General features: G+C 41.0%; 1 protein-coding gene and 15 non-coding genes across 16 annotated transcripts in view; 15 read left to right on the top strand and 1 right to left on the bottom strand.

Moving 5' to 3' along the window:
- The window catches only part of mapk11 (mitogen-activated protein kinase 11), a 183631-nt gene that overhangs the window by 12022 nt on the left and 157597 nt on the right, over nt 1-14012 (bottom strand). The window lies entirely within an intron of this gene.
- On the top strand, nt 1179-1261 carry trnal-cag (transfer RNA leucine (anticodon CAG)). The gene has a single exon. It is a non-coding gene; the product is annotated as a tRNA-Leu (tRNA).
- Nucleotides 2049-2131, top strand: trnal-cag (transfer RNA leucine (anticodon CAG)). The gene has a single exon. It is a non-coding gene; the product is annotated as a tRNA-Leu (tRNA).
- On the top strand, nt 2629-2711 carry trnal-cag (transfer RNA leucine (anticodon CAG)). The gene has a single exon. It is a non-coding gene; the product is annotated as a tRNA-Leu (tRNA).
- On the top strand, nt 2919-3001 carry trnal-cag (transfer RNA leucine (anticodon CAG)). Its single transcript has one exon. It is a non-coding gene; the product is annotated as a tRNA-Leu (tRNA).
- On the top strand, nt 3209-3291 carry trnal-uag (transfer RNA leucine (anticodon UAG)). The gene has a single exon. It is a non-coding gene; the product is annotated as a tRNA-Leu (tRNA).
- On the top strand, nt 4079-4161 carry trnal-cag (transfer RNA leucine (anticodon CAG)). The gene has a single exon. It is a non-coding gene; the product is annotated as a tRNA-Leu (tRNA).
- On the top strand, nt 4369-4451 carry trnal-cag (transfer RNA leucine (anticodon CAG)). The gene has a single exon. It is a non-coding gene; the product is annotated as a tRNA-Leu (tRNA).
- Nucleotides 5818-5900, top strand: trnal-cag (transfer RNA leucine (anticodon CAG)). The gene has a single exon. It is a non-coding gene; the product is annotated as a tRNA-Leu (tRNA).
- Nucleotides 6688-6770, top strand: trnal-cag (transfer RNA leucine (anticodon CAG)). The gene has a single exon. It is a non-coding gene; the product is annotated as a tRNA-Leu (tRNA).
- Nucleotides 7267-7349, top strand: trnal-cag (transfer RNA leucine (anticodon CAG)). Its single transcript has one exon. It is a non-coding gene; the product is annotated as a tRNA-Leu (tRNA).
- On the top strand, nt 7557-7639 carry trnal-uag (transfer RNA leucine (anticodon UAG)). The gene has a single exon. It is a non-coding gene; the product is annotated as a tRNA-Leu (tRNA).
- Nucleotides 8137-8219, top strand: trnal-cag (transfer RNA leucine (anticodon CAG)). Its single transcript has one exon. It is a non-coding gene; the product is annotated as a tRNA-Leu (tRNA).
- Nucleotides 8717-8799, top strand: trnal-cag (transfer RNA leucine (anticodon CAG)). Its single transcript has one exon. It is a non-coding gene; the product is annotated as a tRNA-Leu (tRNA).
- Nucleotides 13487-13569, top strand: trnal-cag (transfer RNA leucine (anticodon CAG)). The gene has a single exon. It is a non-coding gene; the product is annotated as a tRNA-Leu (tRNA).
- Nucleotides 13777-13859, top strand: trnal-cag (transfer RNA leucine (anticodon CAG)). Its single transcript has one exon. It is a non-coding gene; the product is annotated as a tRNA-Leu (tRNA).

The following is a 14012-nucleotide window of genomic DNA, read 5'->3' as shown; positions in this document are numbered from 1 at the left end:
TAACAATGAACTTGACAGTCAGAATGGCCGAGCGGTCCAAGGCGCTGTGTTCAGGTCGCAGTCTCTTCTGGAGGAGTGGGTTCGAATACCACTTCTGACATCAGTTCATCAAAGGATATTTTCTGATTATAGTGAAATAATGGCTCTATCATTTAGGGTGAAAATTTGCTACAAATCTATAGTTTTAAAATCTTAAGCCAGGCAAATCTCTGAACATTTCCAATCGTCTTACAAATTATTCTTTACCTCTACTGAGAACAGGTTTTAATGATCGACAAAGTACTTTGTCATAACATTGAACTTGACAGTCAGAATGGCCGAGCGGTCCAAGGCGCTGCGTTCAGGTCGCAGTCTCTTCTGGAGGCGTGGGGTCGAATCCCACTTCTGACATTTGTTCATAAAAAAGTCCTCTTCTGATTATAGTGAAAGAATGGCTCTATCATTTAGGGTCACAATTTGCTACTAATCCGTAGTTTAAAAATCTTAAGCAAGGCAAATCTGTGAACGTTTACGATCATTTTACAAATAATTCTGTACCTCTACTGAGAACAGGTTTTAATGACGAACAAAGTACATTGTAATATCAATGAACTTGACAGTCAGAATGGCCGAGCGGTCCAAGGCGTTACGTTCAGGTCACAGTTTCTTCTGGAGGCGTGGGTTCAAATCCCACTTCTGACATCTGTACATCATTAGACATATTCTGATTATAGTGAAAGAATGGCTCTATTGTTTAGGGTTACAATTTGATACGAATCCGAAGTTTAAAAATCTTAAGCAAGGCAAATCTGTGAATGTTTACGATTGTCTTACAAATTTTTCTGTACCGCTACTGAGAACAGGTTTTAATGACGAACAAAGTACATTGTAATAACAGTGAACTTGACAGTCAGAATGGCCGAGCGGTCCAAGGCGCTGCGTTCAGGTCGTAGTCTCTTCTGGAGGCGTGGGTTCGAATCCCACTTCTAACATCTGTTCATCAAAAGACATATTCTGATAATAGTAAAAGGATGTCTCTATTGTTTAGGGTGACAATTTGCTACAAATCAATAGTTTTAAAATCTTAAGCAAGGCAAATCTCTGAACATTTACAATCGTCTTACAAATTATTCTTTACCTCTACTGAGAACAGGTTTTAATGATCGACAAAGTACTTTGTCATAACAATGAACTTGACAGTCAGAATGGCCGAGCGGTCCAAGGCGCTGCGTTCAGGTCGCAGTCTCTTCTGGAGGCGTGGGTTCGAATCCCACTTCTGACATCTGTTCATCAAAAGACATATTCTGATTATAGTGAAAGAATGGCTCTATCGTTTAGGCTCACACTTTGCTACGAATCCGTAGTTTAAAAATCTTAAGCAAGGCAAATCTGTGAACGTTTACGATCGTTTCACAAATTTTTCTGTACCTCTACCGAGAACAGGTTTTAATGATGAACAAAGTACATTGTCTTAACACTGAACTTGAGAGTCAGAATGGCCGAGAGGTCCAATGCGCTGCGTTCAGGTCGCAGTCTCTTCTGGAGGCGTGGGTTCGAATCCCACTTCTGACATCTGTTCATCAAAGGATGTTTTCTGATTATAGTGAAAGAATGGCTCTATCGTTTAGGGTCACAATTTGCTACAAATCCGTAGTTTAAAAATATTAAGCAAGGCAAATCTGTGAACGTTTACGATTGTTTTACAAATTATTCTGTACTTCTGCTGAGAACAGGTTTTAATGACGAACAAAGTACATTGTCATAACAATGAACTTGAGGGTCAGAATGGCCGAGCGGTCCAAGGCGTTACGTTCAGGTCACAGTTTCTTCTGGAGGCTTGGGTTCAAATGCCACTTCTGACATCAGTTCATCAAAGGACATTTTCTGATTTTAGTGAAATAATGGCTCTATCGTTTAGGGTGACAATTTGCTACAAATCCATAGTTTTAAAATCTTAAGCCAGGCAAATCTCTGAACATTTACAATCGTCTTACAAATTATTCTTTACCTCTACTGAGAACAGGTTTTAATGATCGACAAAGTACTTTGTCATAACAATGAACTTGACAGTCAGAATGGCCGAGCGGTCCAAGGTGCTGTGTTCAGGTCGCAGTCTCTTCTGGAGGCGTGGGTTCGAATCCCACTTCTGACATCTGTTCATCAAAAGACATATTCTGGTTATAGTGAAAGAATGGCTCTATCATTTAGGGTCACACTTTGCTACGAATCCGTAGTTTAAAAATCTTTAGCAAGGCAAATCTGTGAACGTTTACGATCGTCTTACAAATTATTATGTACCTCTACTGTGAACATGTTTTAACGATCAACAAAGTACATTGTAATAACAATAATCTTGAGAGTCAGAATGGCCGAGCGGTCCAAGGCGCTGCGTTCAGGTCACAGTCTCTTCTGGAGGCGTGGGTTCGAATCCCACTTCTGACATCTGTTCATCAAAGGACGTTTTCTGATTATAGTGAAAGAATGGCTCTGTCGTTTAGGGGCACAATTTGCTACAAATCCATAGTTTAAAAATCTTAAGCAAGGCAAATCTGTGAACGTTTACGATTGTTTTACAAATAATTCTGTACCTCTACTAAAAACAGGTTTTGATGACAAACAAAGTACATTGTAATAACAATGACCTTGACAGTCAGAATGGCCGAGCGGTCCAAGGCGCTGCGTTCAGGTCGCAGTCTCTTCTGGAGGCGTGGGTTCGAATCCCACTTCTGACATCAGTTCACCAAAGGATATTTTCTGATTATAGTGAAATAATGGCTCTATCGTTTAGGGTGAAAATTTGCTACAAATCTATAGTTTTAAAATCTTAAGCCAGGCAAATCTCTGAACATTTCCAATCGTCTTACAAATTATTCTTTACCTCTACTGAGAACAGGTTTTAATGATCGACAAAGTACTTTGTCATAACAATGAACTTGACAGTCAGAATGGCCGAGCGGTCCAAGGCGCTGCGTTCAGGTCGCAGTCTCTTCTGGAGGCGTGGGTTTGAATCCCACTTCTGACATCTGTTCATCAAAGGACGTTTACTGATTATAGTGAAAGAATGGCTCTATCATTTAGGGTCACAATTTGCTACTAATCCGTAGTTTAAAAATCTTAAGCAAGGCAAATCTGTGAACGTTTACGATCGTTTTACAAATAATTCTGTACCTCTACTGAGAACAGGTTTTAATGACGAACAAAGTACATTGTAATATCAATGAACTTGACAGTCAGAATGGCCGAGTGGTCCAAGGCGTTACGTTTAGGTCACAGTTTCTTCTGGAGGCGTGGGTTCAAATCCCACTTCTGACATCTGTTCATCATTAGACATATTCTGATTATAGTGAAAGAATGGCTCTATCGTTTAGGGTTACTATTTGATACGAATCCGAAGTTTAAAAATCTTAAGCAAGGCAAATCTGTGAATGTTTACGATTGTCTTACAAATTTTTCTGTACCTCTACTGAGAACAGGTTTTAATGACGAACAAAGTACATTGTAATAACAGTGAACTTGACATTCAGAATGGCCGAGCGGTCCAAGGCGCTGCATTCAGGTCGCAGTCTCTTCTGGAGGCGTGGGTTCGAATCCCACTTCTAACATCTGTTCATCAAAAGACATATTCTGATAATAGTAAAAGGATGGCTCTATTGCTTAGGGTGACAATTTGCTACAAATCCATAGTTTTAAAATCTTAAGCAAGGCAAATCTCTAAACATTTACAATCGTCTTACAAATTATTCTTTACCTTTACTGAGAACAGGTTTTAATGATCGACAAAGTACTTTGTCATAACAATGAACTTGACAGTCAGAATGGCCGAGCGGTCCAAGGAGTTATGTTCAGGTCACAGTTTCTTCTGGAGGCGTGGGTTCAAATCCCACTTCTGACATCTGTTCATCAAAAGACATATTCTGATTATAGTGAAAGAATGGCTCTATCGTTTAGGGTTACAATTTGATACGAATCCGAAGTTTAAAAATCTTAAGCAAGGCAAATCTGTGAATGTTTACGATTGTCTTACAAATTTTTCTGTACCTCTACTGAGAACAGGTTTTAATGACGAACAAAGTACATTGTAATACCAGTGAACCTGACAGTCAGAATGGCCGAGCGGTCCAAGGCGCTGCGTTCAGGTCGCAGTCTCTTCTGGAGGCGTGGGTTCGAATCCCACTTCTGACATCTGTTCATCAAAAGACTTATTCTGATTATAGTGAAAGAATGGCTCTATCATTTAGGCTCACACTTTGCTACGAATCCGTAGTTTAAAAATCTTAAGCAAGGCAAATCTGTGAACGTTTACGATCGATTCACAAATTTTTCTGTACCTCTACCGAGAACAGGTTTTAATGATGAACAAAGTACATTGTCTTAACACTGAACTTGAGAGTCAGAATGGCCGAGCGGTCCAAGGCGCTGCGTTCAGGTCGCAGTCTCTTCTGGAGGCGTGGGTTCGAATCCCACTTCTGACATCTGTTCATCAAAGGATGTTTCCTGATTATAGTGAAAGAATGGCTCTATCGTTTAGGGTCACAATTTGCTACAAATCCGTAGTTTAAAAATATTAAGCAAGGCAAATCTGTGAACGTTTATGATCGTTTTACAAATTATTCTGTACTTCTACTGAGAACAGGTTTTAATGACGAACAAAGTACATTGTCATAACAATGAACTTGAGGGTCAGAATGGCCGAGCGGTCCAAGGCGTTACGTTCAGGTCACAGTTTCTTCTGGAGGCGTGGGCTCAAATCCCACTTCTGACATCAGTTCATCAAAGCATATTTTCTTATTATAGTGAAATAATGGCTCTATCGTTTAGGGTGACAATTTGCTACAAATCCATAGTTTTAAAATCTTAAGCCAGGCAAATCTCTGAACATTTACAATCGTCTTACAAATTATTCTTTACCTCTACTGAGAACAGGTTTTAATGATCGACAAAGTACTTTGTCATATCAATGAACTTGACAGTCAGAATGGCCGAGCGGTCCAAGGCGCTGCGTTCAGGTCACAGTCTCTTCTGGAGGCGTGGGTTCGAATCCCACTTCTGACATCTGATCATCAAAGGATGTTTTCTGATTATAGTGAAAGAATGGCTCTATCGTTTAGAGGCACAATTTGCTACAAATCCATAGTTTAAAAATCTTAAGCAAGGCAAATCTGTGAACGTTTACGATCGTTTTACAAATAATTCTCTACCTCTACTGAGAACAGGTTTTAATGACGAACAAAGTACATTGTCATAACAATGAACTTGAGGGTCAGAATGGCCGAGCGGTCCAAGGCGTCACGTTCAGGTCACAGTTTCTTCTGGAGGCGTGTGTTCAAATCCCACTTCTGACATCTGTTCATCAAAAGACTATTCTGATTATAGTGAAAGAATGGCTCTATCGTTTAGGGTTACAATTTGATACGAATCCGAAGTTTAAAAATCTTAAGCAAGGCAAATCTGTGAACGTTTACGATTGTCTTACAAATTTTTCTGTACCTCTACTGAGAACAGGTTTTAATGACGAACAAAGTACATTGTAATAACAGTGAACTTGACAGTCAGAATGGCCAAGCGGTCCAAGGCGCTGCGTTCAGGTCGCAGTCTCTTCTGGAGGCGTGGGTTCGAATCACACTTCTGACATCTGTTCATCAAAAGACATATTCTGATTATAGTGAAAGAATGGCTCTATCGTTTAGGCTCACACTATGCTACGAATCCGTAGTTTAAAAATCTTTAGCAAGGCAAATCTGTTAACGTTTACGATCGTCTTACAAATTATTATGTACCTCTACTGAGAACAGGTTTTAATGACGAACAAAGTACATTGTAATAACAATGAACTTGAGAGTCAGAATGGCCGAGCGGTCCAAGGCGCTGCGTTCAGGTCGCAGTCTCTTCTGGAGGCATGGGTTCGAATCCCACTTCTGACATCTGTTCATCAAAGGATGTTTTCTGATTATAGTGAAAGAATGGCTCTATCATTTAGGGTCACAATTTGCTACAAATCCGTAGTTTAAAAATATTAAGCAAGGCAAATCTGTGAACGTTTACGATCGTTTTACAAATTATTCTGTACTTCTACTGAGAACAGGTTTTAATGACGAACAAAGTACATTGTCATAACAATGAACTTGAGGGTCAGAATGGCCGAGCGGTCCAAGGCGTTACGTTCAGGTCACAGTTTCTTCTGGAGGCGTGGGTTCAAATCCCACTTCTGACATCAGTTCATCAAAGCATATTTTCTGATTATAGTGAAATAATGGCTCTATCGTTTAGGGTGACAATTTGCTACAAATCCATAGTTTTAAAATCTTAAGCCAGGCGAATCTCTGAACATTTACAATCGTCTTACAAATTATTCTTTACCTATACTGAGAACAGGTTTTAATGATCGACAAAGTACTTTGTCATATCAATGATCTTGACAGTCAGATTGGCCGAGCGGTCCAAGGCGCTGCGTTCAGGTCGCAGCCTCTTCTGGAGGCGTGGGTTCGAAACCCACTTCTGACATCTGTTCATCAAAAGACCTCTTCTGATTATAGTGAAAGAATGGCTCTATCATTTAGGGTCACAATTTGCTACTAATCCGTAGTTTAAAAATCTTATGCAAGGCAAATCTGTGAACGTTTACGATCGTCTAACAAATTATTATGTACCTCTACTGAGAACAGGTTTTAACGATCAACAAAGTACATTGTAATAACAAGGAACTTGACAGTCAGAATGGCCGAGTGGTCCAAGGCGCTGCGTTCAGGTCACAGTCTCTTCTGGAGGCGTGGGTTCGAATCCCACTTCTGACATCTGTTCATCAAAGGATGATTTCTGATAATAGTTAAAGAATGGCTCTATCGTTTAGGGTCACAATTTGCTACAAATCCATAGTTTAAAAATCTTAAGCAAGGCAAAACTGTGAACGTTTACGATCGTTTTACAAATAATTCTCTACCTCGACTGAGAACAGGTTTTAATGACGAACAAAGTACATTGTCATAACAATGAACTTGAGGGTCAGAATGGCCGAGCTGTCCAAGGCGTTACGTTCAGGTCACAGTTTCTTCTGGAGGCGTGTGTTCAAATCCCACTTCTGACATCTGTTCATCAAAAGACTATTCTGATTATAGTGAAAGAATGGCTCTATCGTTTAGGGTTACAATTTGATACGAATCCGAAGTTTAAAAATCTTAAGCAAGGCAAATCTGTGAACGTTTACGATTGTCTTACAAATTTTTCTGTACCTCTACTGAGAACAGGTTTTAATGACGAACAAAGTACATTGTAATAACGGTGAACTTGACAGTCAGAATGGCCGAGCGGTCCAAGGCGCTGCGTTCAGGTCGCAGTCTCTTCTGGAGGCGTGGGTTCGAATCCCACTTCTGACATCTGTTCATCAAAAGACAAATTCTGATTATAGTGAAAGAATGGCTCTATCGTTTAGGCTCACACTTTGCTACGAATCCGTAGTTTAAAAATCTTTAGCAAGGCAAATCTGTGAACGTTTACGATCCTCTTACAAATTATTATCTACCTCTACTGAGAACAGGTTTTAATGACGAACAAAGTACATTGTAATAACAATGAACTTGAGAGTCAGAATGGCCGAGCGGTCCAAGGCGCTGCGTTTAGGTCGCAGTCTCTTCTGGAGGCGTGGGTTCGAATTCCACTTCTGACATCAGTTCATCAAAGGATGTTTTCTGATTATAGTGAAATAATGGCTCTATCGTTTAGGGTGACAATTTGCTACAAATCCATAGTTTTAAAATCTTAAGCCAGGCAAATCTCTGAACATTTACAATTGTCTTACAAATTATTCTTTACCTCTACTGAGAACAGGTTTTAATGATCGACAAAGTACTTTGTCATAACAATGAACTTGACAGTCAGAATGGCCGAGCGGTCCAAGGCGCTGCGTTCAGGTCACAGTCTCTTCTGGAGGCGTGGGTTCGAATTTCACTTCTGACATCTGTTCATCAAAAGACCTCTTCTGATTATAGTGAAAGAATGGCTCTATCATTTAGGGTCACAATTTGCTACTAATCCGTAGTTTAAAAATCTTATGCAAGGCAAATCTGTGAACGTTTACGATCGTCTAACAAATTATTATGTACATCTACTGAGAACAGGTTTTAAAGATCAACAAAGTACATTGTAATAACAAGGAATTTGACAGTCAGAATGGCCGAGTGGTCCAAGGCGCTGCGTTCAGGTCGCAGTCTCTTCTGGAGGCGTGGGTTTAAATCCCACTTCTGACATCTGTTCATCAAAAGACCTCTTCTGATTATAGTGAAAGAATGGATCTATCATTTAGGGTCACAATTTGCTACTAATCCGTAGTTTAAAAATCTTATGCAAGGCAAATCTGTGAACGTTTACGATCGTCTAACAAATTATTCTGTACCTCTTCTGAGAACAGGTTTTAACGATCAACAAAGTACATTGTAATAACAAGGAACTCGACAGTCAGAATGGCCGAGCGGTCCAAGGCGCTGTGTTCAGGTTGCTGTCTCTTCTGGAGTCGTGGGTTCGAATCCCACTTCTGACATCTGTTCATCAAAGGACGTTTTCTGATAATAGTTAAAGAATGGCTCTATCGTTTAGGGTCACAATTTGCTACAAATCCATAGTTTAAAAATCTTAAGCAAGGCAAATCTGTGAACGTTTACGATCGTTTTACAAATAATTCTGTACCTCTACTGAGAACAGTTTTTAATGACGAACAAAGTACATTGTAATAACAATGAACTTGAGAGTCAGAATGGCCGAGCGGTCCAAGGCGCTGCGTTTAGGTCGCAGTCTCTTATGGAGGCGTGGGTTCGAATCCCACTTCTGACATCAGTTCATCAAAGGATATTTTCTGATTATAGTGAAATAATGGCTCTATCGTTTAGGGTGACAATTTGCTACAAATCCATAGTTTTAAAATCTTAAGCCAGGCAAATCTCTGAACATTTACAATCGTCTTACAAATTATTCTTTACCTCTACTGAGAACAGGTTTTAATGATCGACAAAGTACTTTGTCATAACAATGAACTTGACAGTCAGAATGGCCGAGCGGTCCAAGGCGCTGCGTTTAGGTCGCAGTCTCTTCTGGAGGCGCGGGTTCGAATCCCATTTAAGGTTATGAAGTTCATGGTTTTCAACTCCATACAGCTGGCCCCTGGGCACACTAACACCGTGTAGAAAAACCAAGGTCGGGTTGTTCCTCAGACTGTTTACATTCCAGGAGAAGAGTCCGAAGGAGAAGAAGAAGCTTTACTTAATCAAAGTACTTTATTTGTGATTAAAATTATTAAGCAAAACAGATGTTGATCAACAATAATCAAGTGAATGATCTGTGAAATAAATATGTCATGATTTATGTTTAATGAAACAGGACTATTGCACAGACAGACTGATCCTCATCTCCATAGAAACGCATGACACATTGTTCCAACCAATCAGAGCTTTCGGCTGCCGCAGGAGAATCTGGTGTTGACTTCAAGTGTCCAATCTACTTTACTGAAACTTATCAACAATTCAGAGATATAAAACAAGGCAACGCCATTTTAAGTCTGTTCCATCTTGACTTCAGTTCTGTTCACCATCATCCTAAAGACAAGCGCAGCCTGGCCGGATGCGTTTTCTTTAAACTAAGAACTGTGAAACGGGAGATTTTCGTCGTTTAACAACCAGACGACGTCCTTTCAAAATAAGAGCACCTGCTGACGCCGCTGAACGGTACCGGGGTCAACCCTCCAGACGGGCTTTGAAACGTTGTGATCGCTGCACCGACAGCTCCACCGTACATCCGAGGTTTCCAGACCTGGCAATTCCTGATCTACTTGGGAGACCCCACTGGGTACGTACACGGCAAAATAGCGGCTCATGTCATCACTTTATAAGCCTCGTGATACCTAGTCATAACAAAGACGACCAGATTCGATTACGTCATCCTAGAGAATCTGAACCAGACACACGCACTCACACACACGCACCAACACAACATCCGAATCCATTCTCATCCATCACAGAGTAGTCCTGGTAGATTGTTTAGAATTTATAATTCAGAAATTAAAGATTCTCAAACGATCCCATCTCTCTCTCTTTTATTGTCTCAAAGTCAATACAGAGTGTTTAATTAAACTCCCTGATGATAAAAACAGCCTATTCTTCTGTTTATAAAAAGTGAACTACTAACACTGTATTAAAATACAACTTTGGTTAGTTACATCACTTTGATTCCGTTACATATGGCGAGCCAGCCAGGAGGCATGTCCTTTAAACACCTCGTGTACATCGCCGAGGAGATGCCGATGCCCATGCTCTTAGGGTTGGACTGTCTTCAACGCCTTGACGCTAGAATCAGCGGTGCGTCCGGACGACTGTTTGCACGTGTGCGGGAGCCAAAGCCGTACAAACCGTGGCCTGACACAGGCGGACGCCCTTCGGTGGCATGTCTTTCGCGGGGGGACGCGATTTCGACCTCACCACCACTCTCGAAGCCACCGGGTAGACCCCCGGAACTTCTGTTACAGATTGAGAAGGTCATAGACCACTTCTACGACCAGAACCTGCGAACTCACCTGCTTGCAGCATTCTCGTTCGCACTGGCATCTCTGGGAAAGTCAGCTGAAGGCAGAAAAACTTATTACGATAAGAAAGCCTCACATTCCGAACTCGATGTAGGTGACCAGGCCTGGTACTACATTTTCGCTCCCGAATCGGGTAACAATAATGCGACCTCGGGGAAGCTGGCTAAGAAACTTTTGCCCAGATGGTCTGGTCCATACCTGGTTACAGATAAGATCTCTCCGGTCGTGTATCAGATCATGATCGCCAACAAAAACATGGCGCCCGTCTACAAAGGGGTACACAGGGACCATATCAAACTGCACAAGGGTCCCACAGATTTGGCCGATACCAACAACAACAATCCACCAACTTCAAAAGGGGGGTGATAAATACGTCCCGTTGGTTCCACAGATTTCTATCTCTGATTACACAAATTTGTTTGTTTGTGAGTGTACATGGTTGTCTTTCCTGTTATACGTCACGTGCAGACTTAAGGTGTGTTGAGACGGACGTGCTGTGGGCTCCTGGAGTCAGGTAAACGGCCAGGTAACAGTGAGTGGGTTAGGCCACATAGTACTGTTGTCCAAAATTTTGTTTTTTTTTAATCTTTACTAATCACCATTCCTTAGAGGTACATTAACATGAACATGATTACTAACCACTGATTTACATTTTAGTGCTGATTTACATTTCCGTTTTTTTTATAGTACCTTTGACCAGTTGATTTTAACAGTGAAAATTATGTTTGTGATTATCAATTCTTTGATTTATCCTACTGGGCTGTAACCAATTTTGCCCCTGTCCTGACACGAGTATTTACAGTGAGGATTCACTGATACCGGTTAGGGTTTCTTTCATTTTTCTGCTTCTCGCATCATCCCTTTTTGCATCTTACACAGTCAGGGCTGCATCCATTTCTTCACTTAATGGGTAATTATACTTAAAACTAACACATAGTACAAAAGGCACTCATAGAGTTAGGTTTTTATTATTTTTATTTCTTTGATGACATGAAATGCACTTTTGTCGTGTCTACATTGAAGTGCCTACACTGTGCTCTCTCTCCTCTGTTGAGCTTGTGAGGATCCTGCGTCCTGGGGGTGGATCCGTGACTCGTCATCTGCATCGACTACTCCTGAGGGTGCTCCGGCTCGTTGGCCTTGGACGACTGTGGTTCCGGCGTGGCTGCTGGGACACCTCATTCGTTGGGATTACTGTCACCCGCTCTTCCCTTTTTGTGGATTACGATAAGTACTCTTACATAATTCAATTTTTATTTGGAATATTGCCCTGCCTGCGGATACAACAATCGATTTTTAATTGGAATACTACCCTGTTCGTGGATACGTTCAAGATTTGCTCCTGCTTTGCTTTATTGCCTGTGAGGATATGACGTTGCTGTTGCTTCGTTTATGACTTCCATGGGGAATAATTAATAACCTACTGACTTGTGTTCTTCCTGAGGGGTATGCGAGACTGTTCTCCGGCGTGGGGTTCGTGCCTCACCACAGACGGCTGTTCCCTTGGGATCGCATCCGGTTCTGTTGTCGAGATTCTTCATAACTTGGGTTTGTTCAACGACCAAGTGGTCTCTTGAAGGACCACATTGACCTTGAAAAGGGGGGATATGTAAGGTTATGAAGTTCATGGTTTTCAACTCCATACAGCTGGCCCCTGGGCACAATAACACCGTGTAGAAAAACCAAGGTCGGGTTGTTCCTCAGACTGTTTACATTCCAGGAGAAGAGTCCGAAGGAGAAGAAGAAGCTTTACTTAATCAAAGTACTTTATTTGTGATTAAAATTATTAAGCAAAACAGATGTTGATCAACAATAATCAAGTGAATGATCTGTGAAATAAATATGTCATGATTTATGTTTAATGAAAACAGGACTATTGCACAGACAGACTGATCCTCATCTCCATAGAAACGCATGACACATTGTTCCAACCAATCAGAGCTTTCGGCTGCCGCAGGAGAATCTGGTGTTGACTTCAAGTGTCCAATCTACTTTACTGAAACTTATCAACAATTCAGAGATATAAAACAAGGCAACGCCATTTTAAGTCTGTTCCATCTTGACTTCAGTTCTGTTCACCATCATCCTAAAGACAAGCGCAGCCTGGCCGGATGCGTTTTCTTTAAACTAAGAACTGTGAAACGGGAGATTTTCGTCGTTTAACAACCAGACGACGTCCTTTCAAAATAAGAGCACCTGCTGACGCCGCTGAACGGTACCGGGGTCAACCCTCCAGACGGGCTTTGAAACGTTGTGATCGCTGCACCGACAGCTCCACCGTACATCCGAGGTTTCCAGACCTGGCAATTCCTGATCTACTTGGGAGACCCCACTGGGTACGTACACGGCAAAATAGCAGCTCATGTCATCACTTTATAAGCCTCGTGATACCTAGTCATAACAAAGACGACCAGATTCGATTACGTCATCCTAGAGAATCTGAACCAGACACACGCACTCACACACACGCACCAACACAACATCCGAATCCATTCTCATCCATCACAGAGTAGTCCTGGTAGATTGTTTAGAATTTATAATTCAGAAATTAAAGATTCTCAAACGATCCCATCTCTCTCTCTTTTATTGTCTCAAAGTCAATACAGAGTGTTTAATTAAACTCCCTGATGATAAAAACAGCCTATTCTTCTGTTTATAAAAAGTGAACTACTAACACTGTATTAAAATACAACTTTGGTTAGTTACATCACTTTGATTCCGTTACACCCACTTCTGACATCTGTTCATCAAAAGACCTCTTCTGATTATAGTGAAAGAATGGCTCTATCATTTAGGGTCACAATTTGCTACTAATCCGTAGTTCAAAAATCTTATGCAAGGCAAATCTGTGAACGGTTACGATCGTCTAACAAATTATTATGTACCTCTACTGAGAACAGGTTTTAACGATCAACAAAGTTTATTGTAATAACAAGGAACTTGACAGTCAGAATGGCCGAGTGGTCCAAGGCGCTGCGTTCAGGTCGCAGTCTCTTCTGGAGGTGTGGGTTCGAATCCCACTTCTGACATCTGTTCATCTAAAGACCTCTTCTGATTATAGTGAAAGAATGGCTCTATCATTTAGGGTCACAATTTGCTACTAATCCGTAGTTTAAAAATCTTATGCAAGGCAAATCTGTGAACGTTTATGATTGTCTAACAAATTATTCTGTCCTTCTACTGAGAACAGGTTTTAACGAACAACAAAGTACATTGTAATTACAAGGAACTTGACAGTCAGAATGGCCGAGCGGACCAAGGCGCTGCGTTCAGGTCGCAGTCTCTTCTGGAGGCGTGGGTTCGAATCCCACTTCTGACATCTGTTCATCAAATAAACATATTCTGATTATAGTGAAAGAATGGCTCTATCGTTTAAGGTCACAATTTGCTACAAATCCGTAGTTTAAAAATCTTAAGCAAGGCAAATCTGTGAACGTTTACGATCGTTTTAGAAATTATTCTGTACCTCTAC

The sequence above is a fragment of the Nothobranchius furzeri genome, chromosome 1 (assembly GCF_043380555.1).
Source record: "Nothobranchius furzeri strain GRZ-AD chromosome 1, NfurGRZ-RIMD1, whole genome shotgun sequence".
Taxonomy (NCBI): Eukaryota; Metazoa; Chordata; class Actinopteri; order Cyprinodontiformes; family Nothobranchiidae; genus Nothobranchius; species Nothobranchius furzeri.
Note: the sequence above shows the minus strand (reverse complement) of the source record. Positions and strands in the feature narration are given on the sequence as shown.